Consider the following 18,345-nt stretch of genomic DNA (forward strand, 5'->3'; position numbering starts at 1 on the left):
TCACAGTAATAGTCCTTCCAGATGGAGGAGCAACTAGATTAGTCACCACTGAATGTTCAGCACCAGTGTCGATCATGAACGCACTCCTCTTTCCCCCTATTGATACATCGACCATAGGCTCCGCTCGACCAAGGGGGATGGAGCCCGGTCGGTATCAATAGTCCTCCATGACCGTGTCAGCCAATCCTACGAAGTCCCTACCTTCTCTATCGCGGGACCTTTGCGCTGCTGGAATATACCTATCTTCCCTAACACTTCCTCTGTTCCCATTACTCCCTCTATACCCATTACTCCCTCCGGGGCCTCCTCTACCTCTCGCTCTGCCTCTAAAGTTTCCGTAGCCTGCCCTGGGTTGGTCTCTCTCGTACTGCTCTCTTTGCGGACATTCGTTCCTCCAATGCCCTTCTTCCTTGCAATACGCACACTGATCCCTACTCAAAGGCTCCCTACTCCATCTATTATTGCCTCTATCTGGGCCCCGTTTATCTACGCCTGCGATTGCTACCGCTAGCATATCAGCCTTTTTACGCATCTTGCGCTCTTCCTCTTTCTTACTTTCTGTATCCCTGTTCATATAGACCTTATTTGCTACCTCCATTAGTTGGGTGATGGACATACCTGCAAACCCTTCTAACTTTTGTAGCTTGCGCTTAATATCTCCGTATGCTTGGCTGACAAAGGCGGAGTTAACCATTCGGGAATTGTCTGCGTCTTCCGGATTAAAGGGGGTATACAAGCGGTATGCCTCCAATAATCGGTCATAAAAGACACTGGGCGCTTCATCGCTTTTCTGGATCACCTCAACTGTCTTCGACATGTTAATGGCTTTCTTTCCTCCGGCTTTCATGCCAGCAATTATAGCGTCTCTATAGGCTCTGAGTTGAACCATATCAGCACCATTTACGTTCCAATCGGGATCGGTGTTGGGATAGTGTGTCGCGGCCCATGCTGCTGGATTGGCTTGGTTCAAAGCACGGGCTCTATCCGCTAATGCTTTAATGGCTGCTTGATTTATTCTTGTCCTTTCCTCATTGTTAAATAAAGTCATTAGTAACTGCTGGCAATCAGCCCATGTCGGATTATGCGTCTGTACTATTGAGGTGAACAGATCAGTCATAGCTTGTGGTTTCTCAGTATACGAGGAATTATGGGTCTTCCAGTTTAAAAGATCGGTTGTGGTAAATGGGACATATACGAAGACTGGGTCAGCGTGTGCCATTTGACCTGCGGCATCGATATAAGCTGACCCGGGATTCAGACGAAGAGGCATCTGATAGTGCTTTAATTGTTGGGCACCAGTCAACTGTCGGGTTTGGATGGGGCTACGTAGAGAGGCGTCAGTCATGGGTTCCGGTCGGGGAGAGATAGGGTATGGGGATGTGGGAGGTCGGTTTTGGGAAAAGGTCGTAAATAAAACACTTCGAGCCGAGCTAGATGAAGCTTGACCGGAAGTCTGAAGTGGCGCCAAATCAGGATATTCGTTTCTAATGGGGGTGGATTCTGGTTCCGGAAGGGGAGATTTAGTACGAGGGGGGGTGGATCCTGTACTGGAGGAGGAAGCGGAAGTGGATGAGGGTAATGAGGGGAGGGGTGCAGGACTTCCTGCGTTTGCGTCACTTCTTCTTAACGGAAAGTAAGGGGGCGGCAAAGGGATCTCGGACTCAGGGGGCGTGTCCAAAATGGGCCTAACACCAGTCCTAGTGGACGAGCAAGTCCTAGCTACCATGAGGCGACACTGCTCCTCGTGGCATGTCTGGAGCCATTTTGGCGAGTCATTTACGGCCTGTCTCCAACAGTCAATATAAGGAAACTGGCCGTAAAGTTCAGGCCTACCCGATACAGCCACGTGTAAGCGCTGTACCAGAGTTGGATCCAAACTGCCACGTGGCGGCCATGCCGCAACCAAAGTAGGCCACTCCCTAGTACACAAAGTGACCAAACGTACAGGAGACATCTTTACCCCAAAATCACAAACTTTGAATCCCTTTTTAAAATTCTTAACCATACATCCTAAGGGATCCGGAATCGTTGACTGCGACGCACCCATACTTAACAATGGAACGTCGTCGACAACGAATACTATACACGCGTACTATTCAACAGTCACACCCGTTTCCTCTGGCAACAGCACCACGTGGTACGGTTACCAAGTGAAACGTACACAATAACAATAAACACTCAGGGAATTCCCGTACACACACAGCTGTTACACCAGTCACTATATAATCAATATTATGCCCTTTGGCGTAACTATACAGTCACCCACGCTATAATTCTCTATATACGAATTACCCGTCTATAACACACCCCAGTAACATCGTCTTTTACAAATAGCGGTTACAGTACGGTTAGCATAGGTCAAAGCACAAGTTAAGGTCACAATACAATTATTAGTGGTTATGGTGTTAAACATGCAATGGACGACAATGATTAGTACTTATTATATAATGTCAGTAAATATACAGGGTTATGGTACCGTGCACTATAATACAGCAACACACTATTAACACTCTCGCTAGACGGCTGAGCTCGCGCTATCTAACAAGATATACACTTTACTAAAACAATCGTTAACACATTTACAATTCCCAACTAAACTATTGGCCAGTACCTTGAATGGACTACCTAAAACTATATACACCCGTTTTGGTTAGCCACACTGCCCAATCACCACATATACATAGCGAGCTAGAGAACCGAATTTACACAGGCGCCTCTTAGTCGCACTATACAACGAGCTAGAGATCCGAATTTACACAGGCGCCTCTTAGTCGTACTATCAAAAGTCTAGTGGGTTCCAAATTTACACGCCTTCCCACTTAGCCCAGATAGGATGAGAACTAGCGAACCGAATTTACACAGGCGCCGCTTAGTCTCCCGGTCCCTCCGACCTAGCGAACGTAATATACACCCTAGAACGCTAGTCTAGACAAGACACCGGTGTCCGGCTAGGGCTATCTTACACCAGGACCCCGCCTGACTAACCAAATCAAACGGTCTGACTAAAGAGCGTTCGATCGAGCGGTGCGCCTTCGCTCCTTCCCTCCGACAGAGGGGGCAGATACACAGATTCAAAACCCCTTTGGGCCTACCGCACAATCGGTATACCCCTAGTGGGTCCTGCCGTCTAAAACAGCAGTTGTCTTACCTCCTCGTTCCTGAACCTGAGTTCACACTCATCGACGGGGACACCCCAGCACTTCTTACGTAGAGGCCGATGATCTCCTGGACAACAGACCAGTGGCGCCGAGACGAAGGGAGGTCCACGCAGAAGTTCAGGGGTGCAGCCGTAGAGAACGTGGGCAAAGATAGACCGTCTCACGCCTCTGCCTCTCAGCTACCGTTGAACGATGAGCTTCCCGGCCAATGCACCAAATGATACCGGAGAAACTGACGGAAGCCAAGCACAGAGAGATGGACACAGGTTTCTTCAGGAAGGAAGAGATTCTTTATTGGATCACCGATCGGGACTCAGAGGGACTAGCGTCACCAAAATACAGCAAAGTCTGAGTACTGAATACATAGAGTACATTCCTTATATAGCACTGTAGCTCCTCCCACAATTAACTACACCCACACATACCCTTAACCTATTTAATGAATAGAGTCTAAACTCATCCATCCGGTCTAACCACGTGGCTCATCTGATACAAAGGAGAGGGACGCGTAATTCCAGTTCTTACATTCCTGCACCTGGTCAGTACAGTGATAACAGTATCTTAGCTACGTATAATTAACTAACTGATACTACAAACACATATACATACATATGCCTTGTGGCAATCTTAGCCTGCTAAACTTGTATTTTACTGGAATTACATCACATTATCTTAACTTGAATTTTGTTCTAGAACCAAAATGACTTGGAATTTGTACACAAAAGTACATTTAAGACACAGTGCATTTTGTTCAGACGGATTGCATCGTTCTTTATCTCTTCTGTGTTTTTGGTACAAAACAAAGCACAAGCTAAATCATTGAAAGCGTCGTTGTCTGTTTAAGTTGTTTTCCTCTTAAACATAGCGTGTTCCATTATTTAGGATTTTTTCAAGAGTATCAAAATGCTGAAGCCATATTTGTAATGTATACCACCGCAAAATATTATGTATGTATTTAAAGAAATATGTTGCTAAATTCTCTCAATGGAGTACTCTTACATTAAAACATTTTATATTTTTATTACATATATTTAACCCCTTAAGGACCAAACTTCTGGAATAAAAGGGAATCATGACATGTAACATATGTCATGTGTCCTTAAGGGGTTAAAGTCTTTATGAGAGAGAGATATTTAGTGACTGTCACAAACAACAATGTTTACATATGTCTTAGTGCAAGGACAGGGTCCTTAAACCAAAACAGCTACCTTAGGATGTAGTGGTTCTGGTGTTTAGGTTTCCCTTTAATGCTGACACCATGTACTGACCTCACAGGAGACCAGTGGTTAAATGTCTATGATGGTTTGTAGAGTATTTTGCATACAAGTAACTACGTCTTATAGCATAACTCGTGGCACAAAAGGTAAGGAAAGAAACTTGACTATGTGGATGTTGCCTGTTTGTTTGTAATGGGTGTGAGGCTGTCTGTGAATAACTGGAATAAACTGTCTGTATTGTTTACCAGGCATTCCAATGATGTCAGTTGTTGTAAATGGCAATATCAACAAGTGATGTTACCATTTGGAATCTGTTGTACGCTGGTCACTAGTTTGAAATATTCATAGTTATGTCTGTAAATGTTTTCTCCATTCATCTCGCTGTATAAACACACGATTAAGCCTGATCCATCTTATCTTTTGAGCCTTAAGCATTTGTTTTGTATTGACATTTTCATGTAAGTGGGGACTTTTCTCTCTCTCTCTCTTTTTTAACTTGGATTTTGATGAACAAATCTCCTTGTCACAGCTCCCCTGTAGAACAGTAAAGGGGTTATGCATAGGCCAGTGTTTGCCTAATCTTTGGCAATGCATTGCCATGGACTACATATACCATATTGCACTTGGCTGGCTGAGTATCATGGGAAACCTAATTTACAACAACTGGAGTGGCAAAGGTTGTCATGTTCTGAATTGTTTATTACTGTTTGGGTCAGATAATGTTGTCCTTCAGATATTCCAGAATAGTTTTATTCATATCTTTTGTTTAGATTTTAGAACAGCTTCCTTTCTTATGGGATTAAACTGACACATTTCAGAGGGTTAACTAAAATAAACCAGTGTTTTACAATTTAAAGCCGCTTTGTCATGGTTTTTATCTACTTAGAATGCGCCACCAGTCCCTTGTGCAAACCATTTTTTTTATTTTTTATTTAAATTATGATTATTATAAAAGTTATACATCAGGAAAAGTAGAGACACCGTCTCTTTGTATATAACCTGCAGGTTGACAAAGGGTGGAGCTATAGTCAAGCGCCACATCTTTTGGCAACGGCTGTCAAACTTTTTGTGCGATCTTGAGAGTCAACATACTTGACGTGAGCTTCTTTAGTTCTTCAACAGGAACTCCGTATGAAGGACAGAGTTGGAGATTTCCAGCAGCCGCTACTAAGGTAGTTGCGCTATAAATGAAGACCTGGAGGGACCTTCACAACTTGATTTTAGTATCAGCAGTTCTGGTCTGATAAACATTTTTTGAGGGCTGTGGGGAGGCATAGACAAGCTGGGGGACAGAGCCATTTTAGGGCAAAGTATTTACATCAGGAAAGTGTTTTTTTCATTTTCCTAAACCCGTCTTAATCTTGGTCCAGTCAGGTGTATACTGTAAGATTGCATAGAATTTTGATGTGGAGTAGAGTGCAGGATAGGATGTGCATAGGAGTTAATCTGGAGCAGTGGTTCTCAAACCAGTCCTTATGACCCACCAACAGTGCAGGATTTATGTATTTCCCTGTTTTATTCCAATGGAGATACTAACAAAACCTGGACTGTTGGTGGGTCTTGAGGACTGATTTGAGAACCACTGATCTAGAGGGTTATTCTAATCATCTAATGGTGCTGTTGTTTGATAGGAAAATACTTCTACTGAAATCAGGGTATAGGAAGGTGCTGTCTATGGAAAGACATTTTTAAGAGTTAAAATCCACAAAGGAGCTCAGTATTTTAATTCTATATGTTGACCACATGTGAAAGGAAAGTCATTGAATCCATTCTGAAAGTTAGGGTAGAGGAGTAGGGTTATGTGTAGGCAGTAAAGGGGCCTGGCTCCCAGACTGGAACTAGACAACTTCCAGAATAGTGTTTGGGTTCCCAGAAGGGGATTTGCATGAATGCTGCGAGAAAGCTGATTGTGGTCTGTGGACAAGGGACGGCGAGGAATCCAGCAGTGCCAAAAAGGGCTTCAAAGCGAGATCTGAAAATCTTTGCTGTGATTGGATAGAATCTGGCACATGCTACTGTATTCTCTAGCGTTTGAAAGATTAAGTCCCCTATTTGATTTGCTTTGGTTTAGTTAGGCTTAAAGGGACACTATAGTCACCCAGACGACTTCATCTTATTGAAGTGGTCTGGGTGCAATATCCCACTTAGTCCTGTAATGTAAATAATTGCAGTTTTAGAGAAACTGCAATAATAATTACCTTGCAGGACAAAGACTGCCTCTAGTGGCGGTCAGTGAGAAGCATGCTAACGACTCTAGGTCCCCTAAATCAGTGTTCCCCAACCCCCGGGCCGCGGACCGGTACCGGTCCGTGGATCAAACGGTACCGGGCCGCCCAGGGGTGTGCAAGCCTGCCGGCTAATGCAGAGCTGGCATTGCCAAGTGCCAGCCCTGCAATGTGCCTGCGGACCGGAGGGGAGATCAGAGATCTCCCTCCCCGGTCCGCAGGCACGGTGCTGGCAGCCGGCAAGGGAGGGAGAGAGGACCCAGGAGCTCTTACCTGCAGCTCCTCCGGGTCCTCCTCTCGCGAGATTTGGAGCGTTGCCGCGGTAACCACGGCAACGCTCCAAATCTCGCGAGAGTGAACTCTAGCCCTGTAACTGGGCTAGAGTTCATCTCACCACCACCGGACCACCAGGGAATCCCCACCGGACCACCAGGGACTAAGAAATGTCCCCCCTCCTCCCAGTAAAGGTAAGAAGGGAGGGGGGACATCAATATATTATATTTAATTAAATAAATAAATAAATAAAAAAAAGCCTCCCTACCCTCCTTACTCCCCATACACACACTACACACACAGCCCTACACACACTGCCCCACAAACACACTACACACACAGCCCCACAAACACTGCCCCATACACACACTACACACACAGCCCCACAAACACTGCCCCATACACACACTACACACACTGCCCCCAAACACTGCCCCATACACACTACACACACTGCCCCATACACACACTACACACACAGCCCCACAAACACTGCCCCATACACACACTACACACACAGCCCCACAAACACTGCCCCATACACACACTAAACACACTACCCCCAAACACTGCCCCATACACACAATACACACACTGCCCCATACACACACTACACACACTGCCCCATAAACACTGCCCCCATACACACACTACACACACTGCCCCCATACACACACTACACACCCAGCCCCACAAACACTGCCCCATACACACACTACACACACTGCCCCACAAACACTGCCCCATACACACACTACACACACAGCCCTACACACACTGCCCCATACACACACTACACACACAGCCCTACACACACTGCCCCATACACACACTACACACACAGCCCTACACACACAGCCCTACACACACAGCCCTACACACACAGCCCTACACACACAGCCCTACACACACAGCCCTACACACACAGCCCTACACACACAGCCCTACACACACAGCCCTACACACACAGCCCTACACACACAGCCCTACACACACAGCCCTACACACACAGCCCTACACACACAGCCCTACACACACAGCCCTACACACACAGCCCTACACACACAGCCCTACACACACAGCCCTACACACACAGCCCTACACACACAGCCCTACACACACAGCCCTACACACACAGCCCTACACACACAGCCCTACACACACAGCCCTACACACACAGCCCTACACACACTGCCCTACACACACTGCCCTACACACACTGCCCTACACACACTGCCCCACAAACACTGCCCCACAAACACTGCCCCACAAACACTGCCCCACAAACACACTACACACACAGCCCCACAAACACTGCCCCATACACACACTACACACAGCCCCACAAACACTGCCCCATACACACACTACACACACTGCCCCCAAACACTGCCCCATACACACACTACACACACTGCCCCCAAACACTGCCCCATACACACACTACACACACTGCCCCACAAACACTGCCCCATACACACACTACACACACTACCCCCAAACACTGCCCCATACACACACTACACACACAGCCCTACACACACTGCCCCATACACACACTACACACACAGCCCTACACACACTGCCCCATACACACACTACACACACAGCCCTACACACACAGCCCTACACACACAGCCCTACACACACAGCCCTACACACACAGCCCTACACACACAGCCCTACACACACAGCCCTACACACACAGCCCTACACACACAGCCCTACACACACAGCCCTACACACACAGCCCTACACACACAGCCCTACACACACAGCCCTACACACACAGCCCTACACACACTGCCCTACACACACTGCCCCACAAACACTGCCCCACAAACACTGCCCCACAAACACACTACACACACAGCCCCACAAACACTGCCCCATACACACACTACACACAGCCCCACAAACACTGCCCCATACACACACTACACACACTGCCCCCAAACACTGCCCCATACACACACTACACACACTGCCCCCAAACACTGCCCCATACACACACTACACACACTGCCCCACAAACACTGCCCCATACACACACTACACACACTACCCCCAAACACTGCCCCATACACACAATACACACACTGCCCCATACACACACTACACACACTGCCCCACAAACACTGCCCCATACACACACTACACACACTGCCCCCAAACACTGCCCCCATACACACACTACACACACTGCTCCCAAACACTGCCCCATACACACACTGCAAACACTGCCCCCATACACACACTGCCCCACAAACACTGCCCCATACACACACTACACACACTGCCCCCAAACAATGCCCCATACACACACTACACACACTGCCCCGCAAACACTGCCCCCCATACACACACCGCCCCAAACACACACACACTGCAACTCTCACACACACTGCCACCCTCACATACACACTGCACCGCTCACACACACATACACACAATTTTGAGTCTATGTCTTTATGTGACTGTGTTTGTGATTTTCTGACTATGTATGTGTCTGCGTGTTTTTTTAATATATGTGACTGTTTTTTTTTTTTGTCTTATTAAATCAAAACAAGTGGGCCACGGAAAAATTATCAAATGTTTACCGGTCCGCGGCGATAAAAAGGTTGGGGAGCACTGCCCTAAATGACAATGGATGTGCTCGTGCTCTGCATGTAGACACCTAGCGTCAGTGAAATCCTCATAGGCTCCCTTATCAGGCATTGAACCTGTAAGGGTATTGGTTTTGTAAAGCTAATCAGTTTGTTTATATTAGCTCGTCCTATGTAGGACGGGGGTAGATTTTGCCATTGATCTAGTTCCAATCTTTGAACTTTTTACTCCAGTATAGAAAGTTCAGCAGGACCGAAACTCTCAAAAAATCACTGCTCTTCAATTTTTTAGAATTTGTCATCTATGATTATGTACAGGTCTCTTATTCCAAGGGAAAACTGAAATGTTTCAGGGGAGCAACAGAAGGGATGAGTTTAATAATAAAACACAAAAAACAAAGCACTAAAACCGCACCCAGCTTAATTATCTTCAACACAACACCTTTTATATGTGGGTATCCAGATTATTCATTAAAAAGTAGAATTTAGAAATATAGCTTCTGCTGATTGCTGCTCCCTTTAGTGTGATGTCACCAAAGTAACGTTAATTAAGTTTTTCCACTATATCTCTGTCCTGCCGTTCTCCAGTTGCACATGAAACTTGTGAAATACCAGCACAGGTCAATGCCATTGCTTGGTATGGCGGAAATGACACCTGATGGTGAAAGGTGCACATGCCTAGTAGAGCACCTTGCTCTGTCATAGCATTTGTATTTTATAAACACTTCTAATGCATATTTTCATGAGGCTTTGTAATGTTTCATTTATGTGTTTACAGTAAACTAAAACCAAACACAATGTAACTGTTACTTATCTTGAAGATGAAATGCTTGCAAATTCTCAATGTGGTTAGTTTTCAATCAGACAATATAGGTAAGGTTTATGAGACCTGAGGCAGTTTTAGTAGGAATGAGCCTGTGAGTATTATTAGGAATATCTTCTTTGTTGAACTGCTGTCCAGATGAGGTGGTTGAATCAAGCATAGCTAGAGTGCAGGGTACTACATAGAGTATGTGTTCAGCTGCTTTTGGTCTGAAAAGTCTATTTGAGACAATCTCAGGCTTATTGATTGGACATTTTTTAACTGGAACTGGATATATGGAATAACCTTCCAGCGGAGGTGTGAGATATTAGGAGTAGCTGCCTTTGAGCTGGAAATTAAGAATGAAGCATTTCTGTTTTTATGTATAAAGTGGGCTAATTGTACCTACCTGCTGTCAGAATCAATTAGAGCTGAGCTTTGGAGGAAAGAAATTGCCAGCCATACCTGGAGTGCAGTCTATTCATTTTTACAGCTGCAGCGGGAATCATCACAGGTTTAGGTAATTTCCGTATTATTAGACACATAGAAATCGTTCTGATCGCACGAAGGGTGTCTTTTTTTTGGAATTTTAAAGCAAGTAGAAATGATATGAAAATGTCTTTTATTGGTGGTAATAAAAAAAAAAAAATTTGATAAGCACAATGTGAAACAATAAGGAAATGCAACATTTATAGCATAGTTAGAGTGCATATGTCATTAAACTGGCACTGGTGGCTGTTATATTATCTGTAAAATCCTATGGATGTTCCCAGCCTCCATTAAAAAGATAAATAACCTGGCCCTTCCAACCCTTTGTTATTGGAGGCAGCGTTGTAACGCTTTACGGTGCATTCGACAGTAAACTGATATCCAGAGGGTTAACACTCAGTCTCCTCTCCCTGGGTGACTCATTGGTGGATTAAAATACTGCTGTCAGCCTTATGTCAGCTGCTTTCCACAGTAACAACTTCCCTTTCTGGCTTTAAACACACAGCCCTGTCTATATTCTCTTTTTTAGGGTGTGGCGATCTCTGTCAAACACGTTGCCTATTTTTACTTTTGGTGTTCATTGTATTTCTAATTTTGAAAGGTATTTTATATTAATTGGCATGTATCTGACCTTTTACCCAGTCCTAACATGAACCATCAAACTCCCGTCTCCCTGCAATAAAGGAAGGCAGGCACTCTGGCATTTAGTATAGGATACCATCTAATGTATTTACCTTTTTTTCTGGGTATTTTTGCATGGGGAACATTTATTTATTTTCCTTTATTGTTATTAAAAAATTTTTTTAAAAACTGTATTTTTAGTGTACAAGGAAATGGAATATAGTTTATAATGTCTAGCACACCCACCTGGCAACCAAAGCGTTAAATGAGAAGGATATAAAGCGGCCTGTATAATATTCTTTTATATGTTGTTACTGCCTCTTTAGCAGTAACGTAAAGCCAATGCTTTAACCCCTCTGGCGTAAAAAGTAAATTGTCGGTCCTACATGAGCCCCCATAGTTGCACGGTCGCCATTCAGTCTGCTCGTGTAGCACTTTGCATTCTCACTTTCACATAAGCCCCCCTCTTTTCTACAGCAGAAGTTGTTGGAAAGAATTTTGTATCTCTAAGAAGATAAAAATAACTTTTCATTTATGTTTCCATGGAGTTTGGGCTTCGCTGAAGGAAGGCATGTGTGTGGCGTTTACAAGAACAGGGTGTTCATTAACAAAGCTCCTTTGCAAAATGCTTGGCGTACTTCTGGCTAAGCTGACTGCAGGAGATTGGGATGTTGGGAACACGGATTGAGAGCTTAGTTAGGAATTTGGTGTGCCTGGTTGCCATCTTGTATCTGGCTTTAGTAGGCTGTTACAGAAGCAGTACTGATGGCCTGTTGCAAGTTTTAAAAAAATTACCTTGAAATAAGTCTCACTTTGAAAAGACTTGTGTAGCATTTTTCTTGAACATTAATGGGCTCATATTTTGGTATATGGCACTTTTAGTAACACGGTCTGCAGTGAGGGATAGATCAATACAAATCGGTCAGTGTTTTGCTGCATAATTATGACTGACACAGCACTCAGGGAAGTATGCAAATATGTCATTGTAAGGCTCCCTTTCCTTATTTGGAATATAATGTACTGATGCCAAAAATGGGCTGCTCTGGAAAAATGGGTTGGAGGTTTAAACAAGCACATGACTTGCAAAATGATATTGTTCTGTGTGGAAATAGAGAGGTCCTTCCCATGTGATATTCCTTTGTATATCTTTCTATATCTTGTGCTAATGTTTTGCACTTAGAACTAAATTTTAGGCATACTGGACGTGTGTAATAAAATAAATTTAAAAATCTGCATGGTAAATCGTTTCCAAAATCATCTGCAGTATATGTAGAAAAGCTTGGCTGGGTTATTAAAGGACCACTCTAGGCACCCAGACCACTTCAGCTTAATGAAGTGGTATGGGTGCCAGGTCCAGCTAGGGTTAACTAATTTTTTTATAAACATAGCAGTTTCAGAGAAACTGCTATGTTTATCAATTAGTTAAGCCTTCCCCTTTTTCCTCTAGTGGCTGTCTCACTGACAGCCACTAGAGGCGCTTGCGTGCTTCTCACTGTGAAAATCACAGTGAGAGCACGCAAGCGTCCATAGGAAAGCATTATGAATGCTTTCCTATGCGACCGGCTGAATGCGCGCGCAGCTCTTGCCGCGCGTGCGCATTCAGCCGACGGGGAGGAACGGAGGCGGAGAGGAGGAGGAGAGCTCTCCGCCCAGCGCTGGAAAAAGGTAAGTTTTAACCCTTTTCCCCTTTCCAGAGCCGGGCGGGAGGGGGTCCCTGAGGGTGGGGGCACCCTCAGGGCACTCTAGTGCCAGGAAAACCAGTATGCTTTCCTGGCACTAGAGTGGTCCTTTAACCGTGTAGGTAGCTGTAATTACAGAGACCAGGAGATGGCACACATAGGACTGCTTGCTTTAAAGTGAAATATAGATCCCATGATGTCACCTTTTGATCCAGTTTTTTGGTTTAAATTTTAGGAATTAAAACTCTGTTAAACCTTGCAAACACCCATGCCCCTGCTAAACTCAGTATATGAGAAATGTCAGAAAATATAATTTGGTGTCTTGCATATGACTTGCTCTAGTGGACTGACAATACATTTCCACATGTCTACTGAAATTATCAGAGTTTTCTGAAAAGTGTTTTGACTTTCTAAGGTAAGATAATTTGTTCCCTTGATATGTGCTAAATAAATAAGTCTGGAGAAATATCTTGAGCCATGTAGATGTCACTACTCGGTATATGGTGTAAATATGTAGAGTCTAAAGTTTGTTACGGACTCCTTTGTGTCTTTTTTACATCTGTCATCTCTTGCAGATTACTATATATGGTACAATAAAGATTTCTCCTAAAGTGTGTGTGTGTCCGTGTGCAGTACTGTGCAATCCTTTGGAAGTACTACCAAGAGCAGGAAGCATGGGGTCACGCAATGTAAACAAACTGTGGCTGATTGCCAAAATGAGACACCCCCACCATAGCCTTATCTGCCATAGTAAGTGCTCTGCTGGGGAATTTGAAAAACGAAACTGACCTCCATCTGCTGGATTTCTGTCTTTGTTGAACCATGATTCATTGAAGGCCTCTTCTAAACTCAAAAGAAGAGCATCCACTTGTGCACAGCGTTTTGGATGATTGGTAAATCAATGATAAATACCAGTTTGCTAAAATAGCCAAAATGGTTCATGATCCCGTTTGATCTTTCTTGTGTTTGTGTTTCTAGACTTCTTTTTCCTCCCTCCCTGCTGTCCAAGTCTTGCAGAAATGGCATAGATGTACTGACCGGGTTATTCCCTAAAAAGTACAAAAAGTACAAAATAACTAAATCAACTACAGTACTACTACTTGGGCCTAAAATTAGAAATCCACTATGAATTCTCACCTTAGTAAATAACCCTGTTAGTCTATATATAGATTATTCAGCTGTATCACAGCACTCACACTGTGTCTGTTTGGACATTATACCCCTAATTAATTGACAGCAATTTCTCTGATCCTTGCTTTCAACTTGAACCCTGTTTTAAGAAGCGTTAGCTGGTACATCTGGTATTAATGTTCCTTAGCGTTATTCAGGAAAGTCTTCAAGTGCATTACCCCTCAATCTGGGCAGGGAACCTATTGACGTATTCACCCGTAGATTTTTAGGTTTATTATTTTTGTATTGACCATAGATGAAAATTCCCAGGACTGTATTGGTTAATTGGTGAATCAGTAGCAGTAAGTCACTGTTGGTGATTGGAACAGCATGCATGCTTTATAGAGAATCATAGAGTCCGCCTGCTCAAGATAAAATGGCGGGTGTGTGTGTAATGGAGCATGCCATTTTATTCATATAGTGCATGTATATGTCAGGTTTATAGATTGGCTTTATACCTACCACAAAAAATTGTTTGCTGAGTTTATTTTTTGGTTTCCCAGAAAGGAAGGTGGAGTCATTGAAGCTCTGACTGAATAAATAAGAATTTGAGGTTTTTTTGCAAGCTTGGCGTTGAGGATGTATTTCCTATTGAGACATCTGGGTCTGACTGAGAGCTACGTTGTGCTGTCAGTGTTACCCTAGTGGGTTTGCATTTACTTTATGCATAGTCTTTGAAAATTGGTTTATACCTAATTCTTTAATGTATAGAACATCTTTATATTTGTATGGATTGAGTGAAAGGCCTAAATGCTATTGGCATCTTCATTCATGTACTGCACTGTGTGTTCTTTGCAGTTTCCTTTGTCTACATCTAACCCACTGAACTGTGATTAGTTGCAGTAATTCTGTCTAGCTTGTGGTTCTGTCGTTATTATTAAGCACTTTAAAGGTTGTTGGATTATTTCCATGTGACGATATATTTTATTGTAACTTTTATCCTGAGTTATTACAGGAGAGGCGATTGCTGGATTCTTACTTGCCTCACAGGTACCAACCAGAGTCAATTTAGGATCAGTTTGTCCAGTTAGCGTACTTCTGATAGGTCTACCCACTATTGTAAATATTTCCCCTCTGACGTGCTTTTATTAAAGGGACACTGTAGGCACCTAGATCACTTTATCTCAATGACATGGTCTGGGTGTCATAACCATGCGACTGAGAACATTGCTGTTCACATAGCAGTGTTTAAATTGCTTAATGTAGTGTTTCTGGTGTCTATAGCCTGTCCCTGCAGGCTTTTCAGTGTAAACCCTGCCTTTTCAGAGAAAAAAAAGGAAGGAACACCTCTATTGGGAGTCACTCAGATGACACTAGAGGTGCTTCCTATCTCCGTGCACTTACCCCATAGAGATGCATTGATTCTTATTTGCGCAGTGCTGCATTTTGCCACTCAAGGATCGTCCCAATCCTTTCCATCAGCAACAGCGAGATCAGAGAGGGAGAAAGTTTAAACAACAATATTTCAAAGCAATCTGAAAGGACTGGCGGCCAAACGGCTAGTTTAACACTAACTAATGTTGGGAATGCACACTGACAGCCACTAGAGGCATTTCTGCCAAAGTATTCGAGTGAAACTCTGCTATTTCAATCAGGTGGTCAGCGCAGAAATCAGCTGCGCATGTGCACTAAACTTCCAATGTTTGCAATCTCAGCCAAGAATGCTTGGAGAGAGCAACCGGGCAAGGGGCAATAGGTGAGTCAATAACCCTTTTCATGCATTCCAGAAGGGACCTAGAAACTAAACTGCTACAGGACTCTGTACATTTGTAGAGTGCTCCTTCAAGCAGGTGTGATTATTTATGGTCCTTGGTGGGACAGTTTATAAATCTTTAACTGCACTGCGTATAGCTAAATTGTTGCATTTTTACTGTTTTGATTTGATAATGATTCTTTTTATTTAATATGATTAGACCGCTACTTTCCTGGTCTGTCCAGTAATGCCAACCAAACCTGATGTACTGTATATACTGTATTTCTCTGTCTTGAAAGTTCCTAGTGGCACCTCAGGTAGGTGCCAGATTCTGTATTAGTGTGTCCATCCTGTCCTCTCTTTATCACCGTAGGGTGTGAAGGAATGACCTTGAGATCTCTATCTTTTCGTTAATTTGAGCAGGATTGGTGTATTGCTTGCTTTTAGAGGTTTTCCTAGTATTCCAAATAAGAAAAACATACAGAGAAAAAATCCTCGTGAGAAAGAACAGTCATTTAGAAGGAAAAAAAGAAAAAGAAGCTGTTACCAGAACCCCATCAAGCGGCCATTTCACAGCTACCAGAGGTCGTAAAGCTAGAGACATTTGCTGCTCTTGCTTTCTCTTGGTCGAACGTCCACTCCTAGGTCTCACAGCTAACCAGCTAGCTAGTAAGAGGGTTCTCCTCATTCCCACTTGTTTTACAGCCTCTGGTCAGATGAATGATTCTGGCCTCAGTCTCTGTCATATATTATTGCTTTTTATGAGGGTTAATACTAGGTCTATGTTGTGCACAGGGTGTCCCTTTCATGTTTCAAGGCCACTAGGTCCAGTCCTTTAGGCGTTCCCCTTAGGAAGATGGCTGGCCTCTCTGGGAGGGATTGGGACTGCTTCTAGTAATTGGGTAATCCCCCTATTTCTAGGCGTGTGTGTACGTGTGTCAAATTAGAATGTTCATGCAGTTCAATGGCTACTTATGTGTGAGTGCTGCTGTATGTGTCAGTTTCTTAGAAACTCTTTGAATACTAGTGCTAAATGGTAATATTATGTAAAATGTAGCAGCCTTCTCTCTTTTTTTTTTTAACCTTAGCTTGTAAAATTTTCAAGCAGAGACCTGAAAGTTGCCCTATTCAGTTCGCATTATGTGTATATTATACTATCGATACATAGAAAAGGTTTGTTTGCCTCCCCCCCCTCCCCCCCCAGAGCTATGTATACTAATAAAATCAGAAGTCCTGGGTAGAGTACAATTTGTATGTTACATGCTATATGTAGTTCTATTGATTCACTCTGGCAGTATTCCAGCCTATACCACATTAACAGCAGCAGATCTAGCATACTGCTATTGTTCACATTAACTTACTAAAGGTTTTTTAGAGTCATATAACTATACCCATTGTACAGCGCTGCGGTAATTGTTGGCGTTATATAATAATAATATAACTGTTGACATGTACACTTGGAGAACAAGATTCTTCTTGTACACAAGCAGCAGGTTAAATATTCTAATTCAGTATTGATTAATGCAACATGGAATACATTCAATTTTTTAAAAGATTTTCTCTACATTTTAGAGCAGAGATATTTGGAGTTTTCTTCCTCCTTTCGAAAATGGAAATCTAATTGACTCCAGGTGTCCTTTCAGATTTTAGTAATCTAGTGACACTGCACAGCATAACATTTTAAGTGATATTTTTTCCCCTTTAAGTCTCTCTTCCTATATCACGTACCTGACTTGGGCCATACACATGCCTTCATACAGTACTGCAGGTTCCATTTTAGTACCGACATCTCTTTAAATCCAGTACATTAATATTCCTCTGGCTTCCCATTCTATAGTCGGTCACTTATTTATCAGGTGATGTCCCTGATCGAGCTCTTACTATATATATAGTACATCGTTGCAAACCGTTTACAAATGATTTTAAAGCACTTGCAATGTGGCCTAATAATGCTGCTATCTTGTAAAAATGCCTTTTTTTTAGGACTTTTCCATAAAAAAAAAAACAGATGTTGTTTTCAGTGTTTATCTTGCAGTGTAGAGCGTCACAGCTGGCTGCCAGTCAAAAATAAAGTATTTAGGGGGTTGGGATTGCAGGAAAAAGCTATTGTTTTCAGTTGTTATAATGGAATTCAACAATCCTGAAACACCGGTTACTAAGTGCAAGATAAAAATAAATGATGTTAAGTATTATTATATAAAGAAAGCAGCATAGTTTAAGAGCAGATAACACTAGCTACCAAAGAAATGTTTTGTAAAACGATTTATTTTTCCACAATTTGAGAATACATAATGTTAAAGGTGTCATAACATTTGTTTTGTTGTCACGGCTTGTAGTCTGGACTGGAGTCCATGCTCATTGAAAAATGCTATCTGTAAATAAAAGCACATCTAATTCTACTAATGTGTCTCC

At 43.2% G+C, this 18,345-nt stretch overlaps 1 protein-coding gene across 3 annotated transcripts in view; it reads left to right on the plus strand.

The window, feature by feature from the left end:
• Window positions 1-18,345, plus strand: part of RNF19A (ring finger protein 19A, RBR E3 ubiquitin protein ligase) — a 91,191-nt gene that overhangs the window by 24,653 nt on the left and 48,193 nt on the right. Inside the window, exon 1 of one of the 3 annotated variants that reach the window (XM_063451201.1) lies at window positions 4,370-4,521. The exons of the other annotated variants lie outside the window; for them this stretch is intronic. The gene's annotated coding sequence lies outside the window, so the exon portion shown is untranslated. Of the gene's footprint in view, window positions 1-4,369; window positions 4,522-18,345 lie in introns of those variants that run through there. 3 annotated transcript variants of the gene reach the window in all.

This window comes from Pelobates fuscus, chromosome 4, assembly GCF_036172605.1.
Source record: "Pelobates fuscus isolate aPelFus1 chromosome 4, aPelFus1.pri, whole genome shotgun sequence".
In the NCBI taxonomy this organism is placed as follows: Eukaryota; Metazoa; Chordata; class Amphibia; order Anura; family Pelobatidae; genus Pelobates; species Pelobates fuscus.